Below are 23,489 nucleotides of genomic sequence, written 5' to 3'. Positions count from 1 at the left end.
TTGTAGTAAATTAAATCTTTCTGTATTCAGGCAATTGTCACTTAAAGTCACACGGGGGATCAGTAAATAATTAGTGACACAAAAACAATATCTCAAGAGTCAATACACAATTGTCAAGATATACTGTAATACAAACGTTTATATAATTAATATAATTATGGTAGAAAGTGAACAGTAAGAAACCTAACTCCATATTCTATTACCCAAAGGAAGGAAAAGCAACAATTTCAATACTTAATAATAATTGACATATTTTTTTATAAAATTCTATTTAGCTATACATTGATTTATTCCTTTAGTAATTATTACAGTATAACTAGTTGTGGCTAAATATATAGACTTAACAGATCACCTTGACTTTGAAGACAATACAATGTTGTAAATTGCAATAATAAACAGCTCACAGCTGCTGTTAGAACTACATGTCACTGGGGCTGAGACTTGTAGTTCCACAGAAGCTGGATATAGATAGGTTTCTTAAGCCTGATTTAACCCATCATGAGCGAAAATTAGGCCTTAAGTCTTCTTTTCCTAACTGCAGTGTAAGCTTATGGTTTATAATAGCTTCCTCTATTCCAGTTGCAGTATGTGTCCACTTATGGCTAGGGACCTTTTATATGTAATCTTCCTAATGATGAGACACCCCAGGAGGCAGGAGCTCTTCCCCATGGTCCTAAAACCCTCCTACTTTTTCTTCACCCCATAGTTTCAGTATTTTACCCCTGGACTTTTGCCTACCCCAGCAGGAGGGTCCAGCACACTTAGTAGTCAGCAGGCATTTCCAGGAGTTATCAAAAGGGGGGGCGAAGTTGACAGGAGGAGTCTGGAAGTCGGTGCCTGCTAAACTTGGACAGATTGTGAAAAAAATTCTTTCCTTCAAACTCACTTACAATACACTACAGCCCCTGCTACTTCTCCTGCTGCTGCAACTGCCTGCAAGGGACCTGAGACAGTTTACCATAAAGGAGGATTTTGCATTCTAAAGGTGGAAAGCTGGGAAACATCTGAAAGCTGCTGAAGAAATCTATAGAAAGAAGACTGTCAACAATTTCTCCTTCTATCAAACAACAAGAGACCAACTTCAATTAAAGTTTTCTGCCAGGTGTATGGGACATAGATTATTCAAATACTGCACTGAACTTTTAAAGGTAACATCGACCTTTTATAAAGTCACAGGCTTTTGTACTAAGATGATGTGTGCGTACTGTATATACATATATCATTATAAGTATATTAGGGTTCATTTTCAAATGCAGTAATCATTGATACCTGAGAAATTGTATAATACACTTTCTGATAAATAGTTTAATGTATTAGATGGAGAATGACATAATTTGTCATGCATGAGTATCATTGGTTGACATTGACAGTTATGGTGCATACACACGATCAGATTTTTCCTTCAGATATGAACGATAACGATTTAAAAATCGTTCAGTCGTTCATATCTGAAGGAAAATCGTTCATATCTGACATGCCTGAACGATGGACGATCAACGATGCGCGTTCCCGTTTGTCAGATAACGATATCTGACATCTGATGGGTTTGCAGTCAGACTTGGACGATTCCATTCATTTTAATGCAGTCAAAAATCGTTCAATCGTTCAAATCGTTCAATCGTTCAGTCGTTCATCTGACAAATCTGACAAGTCTGACAAATCTGACCGTGTGTACGCTCCATTAGGAACGCATTTCATACTAACAACGCAATTCAATTCTCAGCAGCGTGCGCGAATGCACACATTCCTGAGGATTACAGCAGAGCAACATCGCCGATATATCTGCCCACTTCTTTGGGCTGCAAAGGAAAATCTATGATATTTGTGGCCACGAGTTGCCGGGGAAACGGTCCGAGCTCAGCATCTCACAGCTGAATTGACTCCTAGGGGTAAATTTACTAAAGTGAGAGTTTACAGAAATAGAGTTGTTGCCCTTAGCAACCAATCAGATTCTAGCTATTATCTTCTAGAAGGTGCTAGCTAAATGTTAACTAGAATCTGATTGGTTGCTATGGGCAACATCTCCACTTCTAAAACTCTCACTTTAGTAAATTTACCCCCTATTTATCTATAATTTATTAACATTTATTTATATAGCGCCAGCATATTCAGTTGTGCTTTACAATTGTGATTAAAACAGTAATAAAACAATACTGGTTAACAACAGAACAATAAAGAGGTTGAATAATATAATAATGGTGATTATTACATGTGCCAGTTAGGAGGAAACTCCACTGTATCATCTATGATGAGCTGAGTGTATTCACTACCAAACTCCACAAGTGGAGCTATTGGACCACATCCCTCACTATAGATAACTCCCCTGAATGAATTGGGTGACACAAGAGTTACATAAATGTAAGGTGATGCCTATTTCTGTAAATAAGTTATCATGCAGGATTTATAATTAGGGATACATCTAAATGTATCTGTATCTTGGTCAAATAACAACTTCATAAATACAATGTTTTTATTGACATTTCCCTATATCATCTGCTTATCTTTTCATAAGACTGGAACACTTAATGGGTCGATAAATATTGTAAATACAACTTTTATACAATGAAAAAATTAGACCCAGATTTTCCCATATTGGGGGCAAATCATTTCTCAGCAATGTACCAACATGATAATCATTGATAATCACTTGTACTGAATGCGTAGGTGACAGCACAGTGGGCAAGTTCTAGAATGCAAAGCTATTAATATGATGCATTTTCAACAAAATAAAAAATTATGTAATGATCTAAATGTATAGATAGATAAGATAGACAGATAGACAGACAGACAGACAGACAGACAGACAGACAGACAGACAGACAGACAGACAGATAGATAGATAGATAGATAGATAGATAGATAGATAGATAGATAGATAGATAGATAGATAGATAGATAGATAGACACAGACAGACAGACAGACAGACAGACAGACAGACAGATAGATAGATAGATAGATAGATAGATAGATAGATAGATAGATAGATAGATAGATAGATAGATAGATAGACAGATAGATAGGTAGACACAGACAGACAGATAGATAGATAGATAGATAGATAGATAGATAGATAGATAGATAGATAGATAGATAGAGACAGACAGACAGACAGACAGACAGACAGACAGACAGACAGACAGACAGACAGACAGATAGATAGATAGATAGATAGATAGATAGATGATAGATCGATGCTTCACATTTTTTCATTAGTGTTTAATATAAAAAGTGTAAGGGTGTGGCAAGGAAAAGCAATAATATAATTGGCTACATGGAAATAAATCTATATTCAAGGTGGAAGGGGGAGTGAGAATGCACAGGAAAGCTGGTAACATACTTAGGACAGGACTGTCTGACAAAATTTCCATTTACTTCCTTTAAACCACTGTATTAAGGTTTCCTGTAACACCAGCATTCCAGCTAAGACTGAATAAGTTAAGCAGTGACTGCCCAAAGTGGGCATTTAATACGGAAAATCATGACGCTGGGTTATTTTAAGGTGATATGAAAATAGAGCAGGATAAAAAGAAAATAAATATTGAGGGAATATCCTACTGAGTAACTTGTCTAAGGGATACATATCTGTCATCACGTTACTGAAGAGACACAGGTAAGGATTGTGTTAAAAGAAATACAAGGTACTTAGTTTATACTTATACAATTATCCAAGCTTTCATCGTCAAGCCAGAAGTACAAGGTGATATACTGTATGTTACACATGCACGGACAGACAGAATGGCGATAGATAGATAGATAGATAGATAGATAGATAGATAGATAGATAGATAGATAGATAGATAGATAGATAGATAGATAGTAAGGCTGGGTACACACTACGCAATCCATTGCACGATATATTGTTCCAACGCGGATCGGAAAATATATCGCACGGATCGCATAGTGTGTACACCCATTTGTGCGTACCCGTGGGATGGATAGATAGATAATATTTTCAGTTTTTAAACAATCTGAATTTTTCTACTTTTCATTTTTTTTTTCTTATTTTGTCCTACAATTTTCCAATATTGGGCTCATTAGCTCCACCTGCAGGCTATTACAAGTCACAATATGTAAACTAATAATATGCACAATACTGTAAGTCCCTCTATACTCTAGTTGTTTATTTAATTAATAATAATACTAGTATACCTAAATTAAAACAACAGAACAGTACAGTATGCAAACAGTATTCAGTATTTAGCTGCTAGGCAAGCCAGGCAAGTGCCTAAGGCACCACGGATCAGCGGGAAGCCATGAATTGCACAGAGGTTTCTTTTTCTAGTACCTGGTCTTTAGCAGTCACCTACAGTGTTCTGCTCAATAAATATTATTAAAGATGATAATGTTGGATAGAGGATGGATAAGAATCAATATGCAAAAGTTTCAAGTAGGTTGTGAATATGTTCATCTCATTCCCCTTTTCACAGCAAATTTTTGCAAGTCTCACGGGCCGAGTTTGGCCTTGATTGTGCACCAACGCACACAGAATGCTATCTCAATACTGGGTCCAGCTCTATTAGACAAAAAATTATGCTTAATGAAAATGTAAAAATACAGTGTGGAATGGGTATTGGACGGAATGTGAAAACAAAAGCGGAACATAAATATTGTATGTTTTGCATCTCTGCAATAGCCTGGTCCATAACTTTAATCTCACAAAACTTTATCACAATTTTGCTCAGTGAAGAATGCTGCTAGGGAATTGGTATATTGAATACCCATGTAAAACCACAATCAATGACAAAGACTGCTATCTATACACACCAAATATGCAAGTAAGCTAGTTGCATAGATTAAAACACACTCAAGAATAGCGACAACGGCTTTGATAAGGTAGAAATACATACATGCATACACACTGATAGCAACAATACCATGGATACACAAAGACATACTTAAATTAATAGCCAACAGACCCACTTAAATGAATCCACAAACTTACATTACTGGGTTTTTACACTTAAGCATTTTTAAATGTTGTTCATGTTTGTTGTTATATTTATTTCAATTTCAATTCAGTTGCATGAATGAAAAGACACAAATTCAGCATTGTGAGCTGGGTTAAAACTACTGCAATGTGCCCGCATTTTAACATGAAGGTGTACTCAGTGCCATAGGGATTAATGTGTTTTATATATTATTTACAAGCCAACCAATTAAAAAAAAAAAAAAACTGTAAAAAGATTCATACTTATGTAGGCCATAAATCTACGGCCTGATTCCCCGTTCTGCCAATGCCGATCGGATACGCCGGCGGACAATGATTGTCGGAGATCTGTTGGGGAATCTGGGAAATTCAAAGTTTAAAAAATACCCAACTCGCAGAGTGCGACCATTTTTGGGTCAGAATCAGGGAAACTAGTTTGTCCAACATGTTGGATTTCTCCGATCTCTCGACCCCGGCGTTGGCAGAACTGGGTATTGCCCCGATACAGGCTAGGTGTATGGGCCCCATTACATTAAAGCAACATTTTCCAACCGCTGTGCCGCGGCACACTAGTATGCCATGAGCAGTTCTCAGGTGTGCCGCCAGAGAAGTGCCGTCGGAGAAGCGCCGCTGGAGATTCCGGCAGTGAAACTCCTAACTTTGGGCCCAGGCAGCACTGGGCTCTTCCGGGTGGCTCAGCTGTGGCCTGGTTTGTGACCATAGGAGACACGGCGGCGTGTCATCATAGGTCTTACACACACCACAGCGCCGTCCCACCCAAACAGTGCTGAGCAGTGAGTGTGACAGGCTGCACCCACTTCTGAGGCTGAGGGTCAGGGAGCTCCTTTCTCTGTTACGAACAGGTAGGGGCCAATGTGTATTATTTTGCTTTCTGTGGGGGCCAGTGTGATTGTGTTGTTTATGTGGGAGCCAATGTGTATTATTTTGCTTTTTGTGGGGGCCAATGTGATCGGTTTTTTTTGTGGGGGCCAAAGTGTGTGTGTTGTTTTTTTTTTGCCCTGTGGGGAACAATGTGTGGGTTTTTTCTCCGTGGGGTATTAATGATGTGCCTTGGCAATTTTAAAATCTTGTTCAGTGTGCTGCGCATTTAAAAAGGTTGCATATCACTGCATCAGAGGAAAGAGATGTTAGAAATAGCATTTATTGTACTATGGCACTTATTGCTACTATATTACTTAAGTAAATACCAAGAGCTCTGTATTATAGTTATATCTACATTTTAGAACATCTTCCTTTACAGATGGCCTAGCTCCTTCTCTATATCTGGAGTATAAGCCTTAAAAAGTAAATTGTAAAAAAATAAAAATGTTTTCATGTCTTCATTCAAATCTAGCTCTTCCCCTTTTTGTTTGTATTACGTTTCGCCATGTCAAGAGGTGTTTTTTTTTTTTGTTACCACAAGATGACGCCAGGCTCACTCCCTAGTTCTCCACCCCCATCCTCCTTCCTTCTAAACAAACCAGTCTCTGTGTCTCCGATGTTCAACTTCTCACCAGCAACAAAAGCAGTGTTCATCTAACTACTTAGACCACATAGAGTGTGCCAGCACCCTGCTACCGAGGGCCCAAAGAAGCCAAGAAAAGTAAAGCTTGTTTAAATGTGAGAAAGGGCAAGAGAGAGGGAGACAGGGACAGAGAAAATCACAAGCAGAAATGTGACCGTTAGTAAGGGGGAGAAAATGGGTTCGTTGGAGCAATGGAAACCTTACAAGTTTACTTTTGAGTAATCACTGACTGCTTGTGAGAGGCAGAACAGCCAGTCTGTGTATGATCGGGACACTGAGTGTATGAGTCCTTCTCTTTGCTCAGTCACTTTCAATGGGCCTTCAGTATTAAATGAGGAAGAGTTTTTTTCCACCTTATGAATACATGCGTTTCATGACAAATCGTGTAGATACACATCAATTTAAATGATTCAGAACATTTTTATTTGACTTTACTTTCAAGTGTATACTTTACTTTAAAAAAAAAATTGGTTTATATTTAAATTATTATCAATCATTCTGCATTAAGAATGCCAAAAAAGTGACCATTTATTATAAATGAACAACATTTTTGGTAAAACTTGCTAAATTACTATACGTACTTTATCACTGGCATCTGTCAAATCTATTTCATTAATTTCTACAGGAATATTGAGATGACAACAGGACTGTATGTACGTTATATGCAAACTGGGCACACAACTTGGCAGCATTAAAGTAGTCTTATGTTCATTGTATTTACTGCGGAATTTTTTCCATTTTTTTTTCACTCTGTATCACTTTTCCAGTAACCACCATTCGACAGGTGAGAATAATGGATTATGCCGTTTTAGAACATGCATGTAGCATGGGGTAGATGTATCAAAGCTTGGAAAGACATAACATGGAGATGGATAAATTAACAACCAATCAACTCCTAACTATTATTTTTCAAACACAGCCTGTAAAATGACAGTTAGGAGCTGATTGGTACTTTTTCTCTTTCCACTTTATCTCTCTCCAAGCTTTGATACATATCCCCCGTGTGCTGTGATGTACAGTACAGTATCTAATTAGGGATTAATAACTCTCTATTCCTAGTGCAGAGACAATTCTAGATATAACCCTGGATACGATCCAGCAATATCATTCCTGGTTGGGATATTTTTGGCAATCACCAATCTGAAAACCATGGTGAGGTGTAAAGTTCCAAAAGCAGAGGTTAAAAGTGCAGCTATAAATTATGTAAAGAAAGGTACAGATGAGAAACATTTGCAATTAGATTTAAAAATAACCATAGTACATTATTTTAGAGCATTGTAGCCCATACTATTATACTGTAACACATTAACATTTTCCAAAACTAATTTCATAGCAAGTAATATTAAAATGACAATTATTTAGAATTTTGTTGGATTTTTTTCCTTTTTATAGACAGTGTCTTCTATTGCTCCACTTCTCTAGACACATACTCCTGTAATAAAACATGCATTTAGTATGTGCTGTGAATGCTCGACATACCAGAAGATCCTGCGGCCCACACCATGCCTCTGGATGTCGCAGGATGCGGTGGGGGACCAATATTTTGGGCGGTCATACACCAGATCGTGCAGTGTGTATGGACCCGATATATTGTGCCATCGCAACTGTTGTCGCAGGGTACATGCATCGTCTAGTGTGCACCAAAAATTAACATCACAACTCCAAAGTATTTTTAAATGAGTATAATGATGTGGGACATGTATGTTGAGGTGTTGTATTGATGGTAAATGGGTATAATGATGTGGGAAATGTATGATGAGGTGTTGTATTGATGATAAATGGGTATAATGATGTGGGACATGTATGTTGAGGTGTTGTATTGATGGTAAATGGGTATAATGATGTGGGAAATGTATGATGAGGTGTTGTATTGATGGTAAATGGGTATAATGATGTGGGAAATGTATGATGAGGTGTTGTATTGATGATAAATGGGTATAATGATGTGGGACATGTATGTTGAGGTGTTGTATTGATGGTAACTGGACATAATGATGTGAGGCATATATGTTGAGGCAGGGGCGTTTCTAGGGAGTAGGGGGCCCGTGTGCAGTCTCCGACACATGCCCCCTCCTCTGCGCTCGGCGGCCGGCAGCGCACTGAGCTGTGCGCGGCCAGCGCTGGAGTTATAGACTGGGCAGTAGAGTGTGCCGAGAGTGTATAGTGTATGCACAGGTCACCGGGAAAATTGCTGCGGTGGCCATTTTCCCTGTACTGCGCATGCGCAAATGATGAGAAAATGGGCACCGCGGCCATTTTCCAGCCATTTTACAGCGCCGGACCCCCGCGCCGACGTAGGACTCCGGAGAGGTAAGTAATATTATGGGTGCACGGTGTGCGGTGCAGTGCCCCCCTGGACCCAGGGGCCCGTGTTCCCCGCACACCCTGCACCCATTATAGACACACCCCTGTCTTGAGGTGTTTTATTGATGGTAAATCAGTATAATGATGTGGGACATGTACTGTTGAGGTGTTGTATTGATGATAAATGGGTATAATTAGGCCCGCCGAGAGCTGCGGCAGGCCTGGGTAGAGGGGTAATTGTGGGAGGCGTGGCCACACCCCCTTCAAGAAAAAAAAACAAGTTGTGCACTGGCGAGGTGGGCACTCTGAGCCCCCCTCAGCCCAGAGCATAACTAGTGGGGGGCACGATCAGATTGATCGCTTCCCCCACATGGAGCAGTCTCCCAGTGCAGCCCAGCACACAGCAGCGCGTGCTGGGCTGCTGCGATGAAAGAAGGGGGGGAGCGGTACCGGACTCAGGCCCCCGCCGGGCCCCTCCAGCAAGCCCGGGCCCAGATAATTTGTACCCGCCCCCCCCCCCCTTTTGGCGCCCCTGGGTATAATGATGTGTGACACGTATGTTGAGGTGTTGTATTTTTGATAAATGAGTATAATGATGTGGGACATTTATGTTGTATTAATGGTAAAAAGTTTAATGATATGGGACACATATGTTGCAAGTGTTGTATTGATGGGAAATTTTTGTTTTTTTAACTTGTAGGTGTTGCCAGTGTTTTCTCCCAACATTTACTAACTTACATGTACACACTTATAAATCACAATAAATACTTAAATGTATTCAAAAATACTCTAAACACCTTTATTTGCTGAAATACACATGCTGGCTAACATTTTTCATTCATTAATAAAAGATGTAAAATTCAACCCTGTGACACTTTCTAATACCCTCCAATACTATGCTTATGGCCACTAGTGGCCTCCTACACTATTCTTATGGTCATCTGCTATCTTAATTGACAATTTTTGGGGGTTCAGGATGATTTCCCCATTCCATCATTCACTTCAAGTAGTTTACACATTGCAGATTTAACGCGTGATACGGGTGTGATGACCGCAATTTGTTATTTCTAACTGAATTACACATGTTGAATTTCCACAAATCGTAAGAACAGGGAATTGGGGCAAGCCATCTCAGATGTATCGCCCCCTTAACCCTGCTGCTAATATTACTGTTATGAACAGTGACACCTACTGGCTGAAACATGGAACTGTCACTTACTGTATGTTCTATAAAGCATTGCAAGAATCAGCTTCAAGAATTGATCCCTCTGGATATGTAGCGCATATAGCTCTAATTTACGAAGCGTATGGTTTGCACACAGCATATGTATTTGTTTTTTTACTAGTGTATTTATCTAGATCACCTAGCTCATTTCAAGGCACACATCTACTTAAACATCTTCTTAAAGAATACCTCCACAAACTAGATGTGTAACTAGGTTTGCGGCCTGGTGATATCAGTAGATGTGAACTGAGCAAAAAGTGTAAATATCACATAAAGGTCTAAACTCCTACCACTTTACTAAAACATTTAAGTTCTACTCCTAAACGATGTCTCAGATTTTTCTGCACACATCTATGGGCTGCAAAGGAAAATCTGTGATATTTGTGGCCACGAGTTTCCGGCGAAACAGTCTGTACCTCAGCAACTCACGGCCATTGTTAACAATTGAATTGATTCATATTGATCATTTATTTATTAACAGTTACCTATATTGTGCCAGCAAATTCCATTGTGCTTTACAATTGGGAACAACAAACAGTTATAGAATAAGACTGGGTAATAACAAACAGACATACAGGTAAGAGGGCCCCATTTGCAAACTTACATTCTATCAGGAAATAAGCATTGATACACAATGATAGGTGCTACCTATACAATATACTTTAGGACCAGCCAGACTGCAGAGGTTCTTGGTCAGCTGTATGATCCAGTCACACAGCAATGTTGGCCTAGGGTAAGGAGAATGTGAAAGTGAAGAAAGAGGAAATATGTAAAGTTATGTGTGGACTGTATAAAGGAGATGTAATTCGGTAGGATAGCTTATGGAGGTTATGTGGGTGGTTCTGGAATCTGATAAGCTGCCTGAAGAGGTGAGTTTTCAGGGAATGCTTGAAGGTTGGAGACTAGAGGAAAAAGTTTTTGCGAGTGAAAGGACATTCCACAGAGTGGGTGCAGCCCTGTAACAGTGAATAGGAGCAGGTAGAGGTGCATATATATATATAATTACATATATATATATATACAGTACATATATATACAGTATATATATATATATATATATATTTATATTTATATATATATATAATAAGCAAGAAAGTGTGTGTGTGTGTGTGTGTATCTGTCTGTCTGTCTGTTTGTCCTTTATGCACAGCTATGTTTGAAGTTCGTTAAGGCCATGGAGGTCCACATGGTGCCCACCAAGTAGGCCAATGAGTCTCTGATTTGAAATGTTGGTTTAAGCAAGTTCACTCAGGATGTCTTCTAGTGCCTGAAACTGCACTAATCTGGAGGCACAGGCTGATATATACCAGTGGAGGGCAGGCAGAGCTCCAATGGAAGAGCAGTGAGTCGGAGGATCACCTGTAACACTGCACCTGCACTGACAGTTACTAATTTCCTCCAAGCACATTTCCATATGCCATGGTCTCCAATTTTGGTTTGCAGATATTTCTGCATAGCAATTATTTCTGTTCTGCACTGCTTTCTGTTCTCCAGTGATTTCTGAAACCGCAGCTTGCACTCGACTGAGTCTCTGGCCACACTGTGAACGGTATCTGACATCACAATGTCTGAAATCTCAAAGGCCGCACCGAACTAGTGTTGTCACAAACAAACTTCATCAGGGGGGAAGTCTGTTTGTGACAAAACTAGTTGGGAATGGCTAATGGGACTCCAGACGATGTGATGTCAAGTGCAGTTCACAGTGGCCAGAGACTTGGTCGAGTGATTGCAAGTTGCTATTAAGGACTTGCCTGGTGTGGTATCTGGCCACTGGTACTATCTGGAGGTATCGTAGTTGCATGTCAAGTCAGGAGTTTGTAATATACCTGCTGATCTTTACTATAATGTATGTGAATAATGAAATATAGTAAAGTGCTTTTTAAAATTAATTAATGTGTGCACCCTCCATTTTCTTTTTACACACATATATCTTATGGTTTCACATGTCCCATTAAGGCTTTTTAGACATGATCTGAAATTTCACAAAACCTATAGAATTCTTGCCAATCAAACTTAAAAATGCAATTAAATTCCATTCATTAAGGCTGACACCTTAATGGACGTGTTCCTTGCGCAGTACAGATATGGTATGCCATCACAGCCTGTGGTTAACTGCAGATTCGGCACTCTCACAGAGTGAGATTGCTGTCACTCGCAAAATGGTGGAGCTGCTAATTCACAGAATTGTGTGCTTATTGGAATACACACATGCAGTCTATGCAACTGAGGTCTGAGCAGTTATGTGGTTCCCACATCCCACTCAGTGCCCACAATCTTCCTATTGGATCATCACAATAATCTCACTGGGTTCCAACATCCTTCTCACTCCATGCATCCATTTTATTCAGAATACACATTCAGCTCCCTAATTGCTAAAACTATAATACTCTGTCTATGCATGTACACTTTCTTCACCTATACGCCTACATGCTGTTATATCTTCCCCAATCCCTACTGCTGTGTGGACTCCCAACTATGCTAGCCTGTGTTCCCTCATCCGCACCAATCTGTCTTTCCCCATCTGCACCACCCTGCATCCATGCCACTCTGTTTCCTTCTGCACCACTGTCTTCCCCCCAGCCACGCCGCTCTGTCTTCCTCTCATTTGTGGCACTCTTTCTTCCTCCATCTGTGGCACTCTTTCTTCCTCCATCTGCGCCACCCTGTCCCCCCCAACCGTATAACTCTGTCTCCCCACTCCACCCGCACCACTCTGTCTTCTTCCCCATCTCCACCAATCTGTCTTCCCCAATCCCTACTGTTGTGTGTTCTCCCATTTGTGCTAGTCTGTATTCCCTCATCAGCACCAATCGGTCTTTACCCATCTGCACTGCTCTGTATTCCCATGTTCATGCCACTCTGTACCTCCCATCCAGATCACTCTGTCCCCCCAAACCATGCAACTCTGTTTTTCCCCCATCTGCACCACTGTTTTCCACCCATCTTCATCACTTTGGCTCCCACCCCCAGATGTAACATTGCGGGATACTGTGACTCATAGATTGTCCGGAGCCTGTTAAATTTAACAAAGACGCAGCCAGTACTATTACATCACACGGGGATACTCTTATTCCCTCTCTCTTATTAGGTGATGTGTATTGGATGTACGCAAAATCACCCCCGTCTGTTTCCAGACATCTCAACGGTATATTGCCATGACCCGCTCCTTACTTTTGGACAATATTAGAGCTCATCATTAAACATACTCAACATATACAATATAGAGTGATCAGGTGAAACACTGTATTAAAAACATACAGGACATGCCATAAAACACGTGTCCCGTAATATCCTTATATTATCTCACATTATCCATGGTGTATAATCAATAGTGGATATTTGATAATAACATTATACATATATAGCCTCATCTGTGGGTTACATTACAAGGGGATGGTACTTTATTAATGTGATTACGCATAAACAACTATTATAAATATATAAATAAATAAATTGACACATATAACTGAAGTGTATATGTGGTCAACACTGTTCTTTATATCACTTACACACATATTTTTATATAAAATGATAAAAATAATAAATATTTTGCTGACGTTATTTTAGGAATCATTAAAAGTTATGTTTTAACAATCAGTGAGGGTCACTAGGTGATATGTTGATTGATATTAGTCCATGAGTGCCCCTCAATAGGAATACTTTGTTTATTTTTCTATTTTCAGCTTATCTTCTGCTCAGACCTCAGTTGCAAAGACTGCATGTGTGTATTCCAATGAGCACACAATTCTGTGAATTAGCAGCTCCACCATTTTGGGAGTGACAGCAATCTCACCACAGGGTGTGATGGCATACCATATCTGTATTGTGCAAAGAACACGTCCATTAAGGCGTCAGCCTTAATGATCGGAATTTCATTGCTTTTTTAAGTTTGATTGGCAGAAAAACTATAGGTTTTGTGAAATTTCAGATCATGTCTAAGAAACCTAAATGGGACATGTGAAGCTGTAAGGTTTTTTGTCTATGGAATTTCATTGGATTTTTATAATTTAATAACCATCAGGGACAATAACAGTAAACTGTTATCACCTGCAGGGGAGAAGGGCAACAAAATGGTACATTAGCACTAGTGGTGGAGGGGACAGCACGCAGGAGGTATTTTGGGGGTGCAGAGGGAGAGGCGGCTGAGGGGGCAGGCTGCAGGCGTGCGGGGTGTGCATAGGGGCAGCAGCGGGGGTAGAAAGGCTCACTGGCACTGATAGTCCCAGCCCTGAACTGCTTCTTAAGACCCCTACACAAGGAACGATGTGCTCATGATGCGATATCGTGAACGATTTCCCTTGAACACTCCCCGGCACTCCTGGACACGATAAGGTGCTTAAACAGCACATTTTGACTTGGGTACTATAGTGCAAGATCTAAAGATAGCTGACTGCATACATGGATCAGTGAGATCTGTGATGCAGGCATCTGTGTAAAATAAATGATTCAGAGATGAACGCATGGATCAGTGCGATTCATGTGTCACGGATTAGTGAGATCCGTCGATGCATCTGTATTAAAAAAATAATAAAAGTATACTTTAAAAAAAACCTGTGTGCCCCCCCATCCCCCAGAAACAACAAGCCTGGGCTCTGGAGACCCAGTACTGGTGGTGCTATATACAGGGGACAAAAGATGTAGGGGTCCCCTGTATGAGGCACAACCAGCACTGGACTTTCAGAACCAGTCCTGGTTGCCAAGATACTGGGGACAAACAACGTAGGGGTCCCCTTATTCGGTGCAACAAGCACTGGGCTCTGAGCCAGTCCTAGTTCTGGAAAAACAGGGGAAAAAATGTGTAGGGTCCACCTGTATTCACCAGAACCAGCACTGGACTTTTTAATGCCAGAGTCAGGGGATCCCTATCACCGGGCCCCCCAGCCAAAGCATCATCCCTGACCGCTATTCAGCCCAGGCTGGGAATGCTTGGGGGGTTGGCGACCCCCCCTATAAAGGAGTCCCCCTCTCCAGGGCATCCCAGGCCTGGACTTATAGCCCAGAGCTATCCCTGGTACCCCTGGCCGGTGGGTGCCGGGTTGATAGTGTAGTGTGGTGCATATGCATATGAAAGTAAAAATATTGTCTTTTGCAGTATAACTACAGTTCCCAGCAGGCCTCCCCCACATACTGGTACTTGGAGAACAACAAGTACCAGCAAGCGGGTGATTAAGGGCCCGCTGGTACCTATAGTACTCCTGTAAAAGAAATATTAAAGTAAAGCCAGGACACGGTTTTTTTGAATATTTTATTTTCGTGGACCTTCACCTGGGGGGTGGCAGCCTTTAAGCTCTTTTACATGGCTGCCGCTTCCCCCAGGACTTCCACGGCATCTTCACCTGGAGGGCGGCGGCCTTAAGCTCTTTTGCATGGCCACCGCCCGTCCAGGATCTCCCCGGCATCTTCTTTCTTCGGCAGCTGTTCTCTGCTGCCACCCGGCCGAAGGACTAGTGTGCCATGTCCAGGCGCTGGTGTGCAGTACTCATCATCCTTCACCTACCCAAAGTCTGTGAGTGTCTGGATCAGGTTGCTGTCCGGAACCCCTGCTCTTTAACCCAAACAAACCGACACTCACCACCGGTATATGGTATGGAATACTAACTTTTTTTAATTCAAAGAATGTTTTAATTCATAGGACTTATTTATTCATGGTACTGATGTCCCATGGTAATTGGTATTGATTATTCTATGTACTCTGCAGCACTTATAATAGTGATATTTTCTGCTATACTGTTATGCACTCATTTTTGTATGTCAGTACAATACATGGAGTTTAAATGCTCCCCGTCCACATTCAGCTAAGATTGTCGCAGTCCAGCCAACTTCTCACATTGGAAGATACAACATTTTATATAATTCATGTTACAAAACAATGGGGTCTATTCAACAAGCAAAATTTTAACAAAAACATGCGGAAAACTAAAGTTTCCATATAATTTAAGTATCCCAGCTATGCAGGAATGGGTTAACGGAGAAGATAACAAAATTTTCTTCTCCCTTAAAAACCCACTCTTACAACATCGAACTGTAGAGTGCAATCATTACTTCAGCTGAAAACTGCAAGGTAGCTGGCTCTCGTCCAATCAGTCCCTGCAGCCTGCTGAAGCACCTCCCACTCTCCACCCCTCTTTCTATATTTGAATATATATATAGTGTATATACTTATATGTACACTATAGATAGATAGCAGCTGAAATGCATATTGCTCCCCCACCCTCACGTTCCTCTGTGGAAACTACACCTGGAGATGGAGGAGCATGTTGGTGACGGAACTATATGAATTAAAGACAGACTAGCTTAATATAGTCACAGGCTATATATAAATATATATATATATATATGTATATATATATATATACATATATATATATATATATATACTACCGTTCAAAAGTTTGGGGTCACTTAGAAATGTTCTTATTTTTGAAAGAAAAGCACAGTTTTTTTTATCAAAGAAGATAATATTAAATTAATCAATATACACTCTATACATTGTTAATGTGGTAAATGACTATCCTAACTGCAAACGTCTGGTTTTTAAAGGAATATCTACATAGGTGTATAGAGGCCCATTTCCAGCAAGCATCACTCCAGTGTTCTAATGGTACATTGTGTTTGCTAAGCGCGTTAGAAGACTATTGGATGATTACAAAACCCTTGTGCAATTATGTTAGCACAGCTGAAAATGGTTTTGCTCATTAGAGAAGCTATAAAACTGGCCTTCCTTTGAGCTAGTTGACTATCTGGAGCATCACATTTGTGGGTTCTATTATACTCTCCAAATGGCCAGAAAAAGAGAACTTTCTTGTGAAACTCGACAGTCTATTCTTGTTCTTAGAAATTAAGGCTATTCCATGCGAGAAATTGCCAAGAAACTGAACATTTCCTACAACAGTGTGTACTACTCCCTTCAGAGAACAGCACAAACAGGCTCTAATCAGAATAGAAAGAGAAGTGGGAGGCCCCGGTGCACAACTATGCAAGAAGAAAAGTACATTAGAGTCTCTAGTTTGAGAAATAGATACCTCACAAGTCCTCAACTGGCAGCTTCATTAAATGGTACCCACAAAACTCCAGTGTCAACGTCTACAGTGAAGAGGCGACTCTGGGATGTTGGCTTTCTCGGCAGATTGGCAAAGAAAAAGCCATATCTGAGACTGTCCAGTAAAAGGAAAAGATTAATATGGGCAAAAGAACACAGACATTGGACAGAGAAAGATTGGAAAAAAGTGTTATGGACAGACGAATCAAAGTTTGAGGTGTTTGGATCACACAGAAAAACATTTGTGAGAAGCAGAACAAGTGAAAATATGCTGGAAGAGTACCTGATGCCATCTGTCAAGCATGGTGGAGGTAATGTGACGGTCTGGGGCTGCTTTGGTGCTGGTAAAGAGGGAGATTTGTACAAGGTAAAAGGGATTTTGAATAAGGAACGCTATCACTCCATTTTGCAACGCCATGCCATACCCTGTGGACAGCGCTTGATTGGAGCCAATTTCCTCCTCCAACAGGATAATGACCCAAAGCACACCTCCAAATTATGTGAGAACTATTTAGGGAAGAAGCAGACAGCTGGTATTCTGTCTGTAATGGAGTGACCAGCGCAGTCACCAGATCTCAACCCCACTGAGCTGTTGTGGGAGCAGCTTGACCGTATGGTACGCAAGAAGTGTCCAACAAGCCAATCCAACTTGTGGGAGGTGCTTCAGGAAGCGTGGGGTGAAATTTCTTCCTATTACCTCAACAAATTAACAGCTGGAATGCCAAAGGTCTGCAATGCTGTAATTGCTGCAAAAGGAGCATTCTTTGACGAAAGCAGTTTGAAGGACAAAATTATTATTTCAATTAAAAATCATTATTTCTAACCTTGCCAATGTCTTGACTATATGTTCTATTCATTTTGCAACTCATTTCATAAATAAAAGTCAGTTTTCATGTAAAACACAAAATTGTCTGGGTGACCCCAAACTTTTGAACGGTAGTGTATATATATATATATATATATATGCTGTGCAGGACAGTCTTTTTAGACAACCGAAAAGACTGCCTGTGGGGACTTCGCATGGATATCGTGTAATGTATTCACAACCGCTGTCCCTGTGAAGACTATTGCTTTATAGCGGGAAAAAGTGTGGAGAAAAATGTAAAAGAAAGTGTTGATGTTGGTTGAAAATATTTGGCAACTATCAACACTCTTCCTGAATAGACTCTAATATGTGCTTTACACTAGTAAGTGACCGTAGCATCAAATGGGAATACATACGTGAGACCGACAGTCGGAATGCCGGCGGTCAAAATGATTTCCAACAGGGGCTCCTTAAGTATACTACCCTCCCTTCCTTCACCCTCTAACCCTAACCTTTATTTCCTGCATCGTAACCCTAACCCTCCCCCTGCAGCCTAACCCTATCGCCCCCTGTTAGCGCCTAACCCTAACCCCTCCCTCCCCCCCAGTGGTGCCTAACCCTACCCCCTCACCACCTAACTCTAACCCCCCCAGTTGGGCCTAAACCTAACCCTCCCCCACTGCGTCGTAAACCTAACCTGCCCCACTATTTTTATGTTCGGGAAGCCGGCATCTCAAGTGATGTCGGGATTCTGGCCGCGGGTTGGGATTCTGGGACCGGGATTTCGACCACCAGCATCCCAACCGCAAGCAAACGTGACAACATATTTTAGAAACAATGGAACAGATGTATGAATCTCTAGGAAGTGATAAAGTGGAGAGTGATAAACAACCAACCACTCAGCTCCCAACTATCATTTTTCAAACACAGCCTGTAACATGACAGTTGGGAGCTGAGTGGCTGCCAGTTTATCACCCTCCACTTTATCGCTTTTCAAAGCTTCATATATCTGCCCCCCTACCTCTAAATTGTGTGACAAAAAAGATCTGCAACAACCTAGAACATCAGGAATGTGTTGAAATATATCTTCCCCTAGATAACCATTTTAATTTAACATTGCAAAACAAAAACGCGAAACATCATGTCAGCAATTTCTGACAAGGGGCGCCGAGACGGTGGAGAGCGGTTATTTATTCCCCAGACCCGGGCTTGTTGGAGGGGCTGGCGGGGGCCTGAGTTTGACGCCACTCTCCCTCTTACCTGTCAGCAGCCCAGCAGACGCTGCTGTGTGCTGGGCCGGAGTGGGACCAGGGAACTGCTGCCACAGATTCCTCTCCTCACCCTGTGGGGGGGGAGCGATCACACTGATTGCACATCCCTTCACAACTCAACACACAGAAAGCAGAAGAAAGTTATTAGGTATGTACAGTATAAGCATCGTGGTCAGCAGTGCTTGTCCGTCTCCATTATCAATAGCGAGCTGCTAAGACAGTGATTGCAGGAAAGAGCTTCTGTAACCAATTACTGCACAGTCAAGGTGACAAATACTACTGGGTAGGGAGACAAAGCAAGCTAGGACCAAGGAGAGAACTCAATGCCTAATTCAGAGATGATCGCAATGGCGATATTTATGCAGATCGAGTGATTGTTTGCCAGTGATCATGCATATGAGCTGCAATGTGCACACGCCGCGATGGCTTTGCAATTATGTTCTTACAGAGAATCCACTCACAAAGTGAGTGACAGGTAGTCAGCGTTTTGGGGTAGTAACGGGGGATGGTCAGAAAAACGCAGGTGTGTCTGACCGTTTGAACGCCGTTTCATTGGCGTGCATATATTAATCATTGCAATTGCATTCGCAGCATGAGAGCGCTCAACGTGCAAGGAGAGCTGTGGTGTCTGCGGCTGGTCAGACCTGCGGCAAGGGCAATATGGCTGCTCAATGTGAGTCGATGTTACCGATATTTACGCAGGTAAGCGATATCATATGCAGATGAGAAGGCAGCAGTGGGCGTCCTTATGCTCGGGTGATCTTTGCAACCATTAGCATATTTTCGCAGCTGCGTTCCTTATGAAATCGCAGCTGTGATCCCATTAAGGGCCTGATTCAGACCCGCTCGCTAGCATGCATTCACATGCAGCCAGCCGATTGTTTGCATTCTGCGCATGTGTATGCATCGCAATACATGTGCGCGAACCAATGCAATCGATTGCGAAGCGTTCGCTCACTGCGCATAGACAGCCCACCTGAATGAGTGACAGGAGAAGCCGTTTGTGGGTGGTGACAGGGGCTGACTGCTAGAAACGGGGCAGTGGAGGTGAGAACGCAGGCGTTCCTGAGCATCTCATCCCCGTTTCAGAGGCATGCATAATTAAGAGGTAGCGTCATAGTACACGTCACTTGGCTGAAATCTACACTGAAGCGCTTGCAGTGCTGGCGGCAGGGTATGGTCAACCACAAGTGCTGCGATCGCATCCGATGGTACTCGATGTTACCGATGGTTGCATACACTTCCTGGAGATGACGTGCGCAAGTGGCATCTTAAGACAAGCTGGTGGACGTCTGCATACACAATGTGATCGCATGCTAAGACATAGTGGGGGGCATGCTAATGCCTTGCCATGCGATCGCCTGCCTTGACGAATTTGCATATACATCTAGCGAGCGAACACATCTATGGAGCGGCGCTAACATCCATCTCTGAATCAGGCCCTCTGCACCTTGTCTCTGCTGCTTTTAGGACTGTGCTACCAGAGAAGAGGCTCTCACATCACCTCATAGGAGGTTGTTTCACATCATCATGGCCTTGCCATGTCAATTAGTAATGGTCTCAAAGTGGACCTGTCAGACAATAGAGTTGGCCATAGTGTGACGGTGACCTAAAGTGATATTCATGAGTATATGAAATCATGTGTTATTTCCCTGGAAACTGGGACATCAATGAGGCACTTGATGAGCTATAGAGCCATTTTCCCAGAAGAACCAATTCTTAACAAACAATTCACTCCCAGTCGGTGACACCACTGAGGCTGTTTGGTTTCTAATGAATTATTTAGACTCCATTCTCATGAATATTTTTACTCAATCTCATATTAATTGGTTCAGCGCATAAAATGGCAGCCCCCTAAACAATGTGCATATCTGAGCTGATTCAGGGCCTGATTCAGAGCCGGACGCTATTTGCGCTCGCCAGAAAAAGGGGCTGGCTATTTAAATTAACCGTTCGCTCTTTGCGGTCTGTTCACACCTCTATGTCTGAACGAGCGAACAAAACATGCGAACGTAATTTTGAAAAAAACGCCCCCTGGCCGCTTGCATCATACGTCATGTCCGTTATTTATTAGATTAATCGAGTACATCGGACGGCATATGAACTGCTCGCTATTCTTGTGGTTGGTTTTTCCTACCACAATCATGCGAGCAGTTCTGACTATAAAACAACCAAGTGACGTGGTCGATGACGCTGCTTTAGTAATTATGCACACCCTTAAAATGCCCATTTTGACCGTTTGGCACGCCTGCGTTCGGATCTCCACTCCCCGTTTTCAAGCACCTTCCCCTGTTACCACCCACAAACGCCTCCTCCTGTCACTCTAAATAGCAGGCATTCGCTATTTAGCGAGCACACGATTTTCGGCTGCACTGACTGGTTCGCGCATGCGTATTAAACTCCGTACGCATGCGCAGTTGTGCGAACATCGGTTGGAACGAGCCGCTCTGAATCAGGCCCTCAGTGCACTAGATACACTCAATAAATTCCTTCCTATTGCAGAGCAAATGCATAGGATACAAAGGACCAGAATGACTGCACTGCATAATATTTCCAATTAAAATAGTGAATGTTCTTTATTTTTAATTTTGGAAGCAGGTCTGAACTAAAAGTTTCATATAGTGAAGGCTCTGTATTTACGCTTAGTCTCAAATGAATGCCGGAAGGGAAGCGTTGGAATGCCCCAATTGCAATGGAAAGACCAAGGTCTGAATGAATAAAGAAAGCTGGTGGAAAGGAGAGAACTGACCAGATATACCAGGAGGAAAGTTTTTAGTTTTAACCCTTCCCATGCCACTTTTGTTACCAGTATTACAAAGAGAAGAAAATTTGTGTGTATTTCTTCAGAAAAAAGGACCCAATGATTTACCTCTTATAGAACACACCATAATAATGAATGTAAGCTCTTACGAGCAGGGCCCTCTACACTCTTGTGCTTCTCCCTACTTTAGTGTCATCTACTTCTTACTCACCACTTGGGCACCTAGCACTTGGTTGCTTATGCTCTGTTGCTTATCTGGGTGTTATGGTCGCTAATGTACTGTAGCAATGTATATTATCCATGTCCTGGACCTGTATTGTATTGTTCTGTAAGTCGTTTGTCTACAATTTGTTTATGTACTTTGTAAGGCGCTGCGGAACACTTGTGGCGCCATATAAATAAATGATAATAATAATAATAACACACAGTTACTTCAAAGTGTTGAAATCAGATTGAAGGTGACAATATTGACTGTACATTTATAACCACAACGTTGGCACTTGCCCCAGACTTGCACTTTCTGTTCTCTCTCTCTCTCTCTCTCTCTCTCTCTCTCTCTCTCTCTCTCTCTCTCTCTCTCTCTCTCTCATATATTAGGGATTAGTATAAATGTGACTTATATCGATAAGTACACCTATACAGCACAGAAGCATAAAAAAATGAGAGAATAATTTGACATGTATTACTCCTTTCAGACTGACAACACAAGAAATACATAGGTCTAACAACCCGTGAGCTACTCAGGTCTCAGTCCCTGACCCTGCTACAGAGCAGGTTGTGGACCTGGGAATTGGTCACTGGTCATTTGCGTTCACACATAGCAAAAACCCAGGTCGATGCGTGTTCATGTGCAAACACCCAGGTTTATGCACTATGGGCCTAATCCGATGATTTACGTACATTTCCAAATTTGAGGGCTCTATCTCTGTGCAAGACCCGTTATGTGCATGTGCAGAACAGGTCCTGCCATCTCGCTCGCAGACCCTCCCAAGCTGCAGCGTGATTGACATGCTGCGTCATCTGGGGTGCCTGGTCACCATTCCCAGAATCCTGGAGGGATGAGACTAGGGTCTGCGTCGGTGGATGCAGATTCCTGGCCCCTTAAGTGACCAGCATCCGGTCAGGCTGCGGGAAGCTTCAGCTCCTGCCGCCTGACCAAAGGAGCAACCATCAGTCGCACAATGGTGATCCCAGCCTGCGACGTCGGTCACATCGCTGGGATTGCAAATGCAGCAAGTAGGTGTCTGGCCCCTCCTTCTGCATTTGCATCTGATACGGCTCTACAAATACATCCATCTCTGAATCAGGCCCTATGTGTGATTGGGGTTTTTGTGAGTTATGGGTATCTGTGAAACAGTCAATACAGTATATGGATTTGGTAATTGGAGGGATACAGCAAAATTCCAAGTAAAGTTTGCACATATATAAGAAGCGATCTAGCATATGACATAAACTGGTTGTGACCAAATGCTAGCCCAAATAACTCTTCATTCCTAATCAGTGTGAGTATATAAACTATGGAGGTCGGCTAGCTAGCTAGTGCACCAAGTTTTCATCAGATAAATCATTATGTCATGTCACCCACCCATAGAAGCGGGAGCTGTGGACGTGGCCCGCCCCTTCTATGTTGC

The 23,489-nt window shown here is 41.9% G+C and overlaps 1 protein-coding gene across 2 annotated transcripts in view; it reads left to right on the top strand.

Annotated features, from left to right (window-relative positions):
- Positions 1–865: 865 nt before the first annotated feature.
- Positions 866–23,489, top strand: part of ACAN (aggrecan) — a 113,343-nt gene continuing 90,719 nt past the window's right edge. For both annotated transcript variants that reach the window (XM_088452657.1, XM_088452656.1), the window contains exon 1: positions 866–1,148. The gene's annotated coding sequence lies outside the window, so the exon portion shown is untranslated. The remainder of the gene's footprint in view (positions 1,149–23,489) is intronic.

The sequence above is a fragment of the Taudactylus pleione genome, unplaced genomic scaffold (assembly GCF_031769625.1).
Source record: "Taudactylus pleione unplaced genomic scaffold, aTauple2 ptg000556l, whole genome shotgun sequence".
Classification (NCBI taxonomy): Eukaryota; Metazoa; Chordata; class Amphibia; order Anura; family Myobatrachidae; genus Taudactylus; species Taudactylus pleione.
The sequence above is the reverse complement of the archived record's forward strand: the minus strand, read 5'-3'. Positions and strand labels throughout refer to the sequence as shown.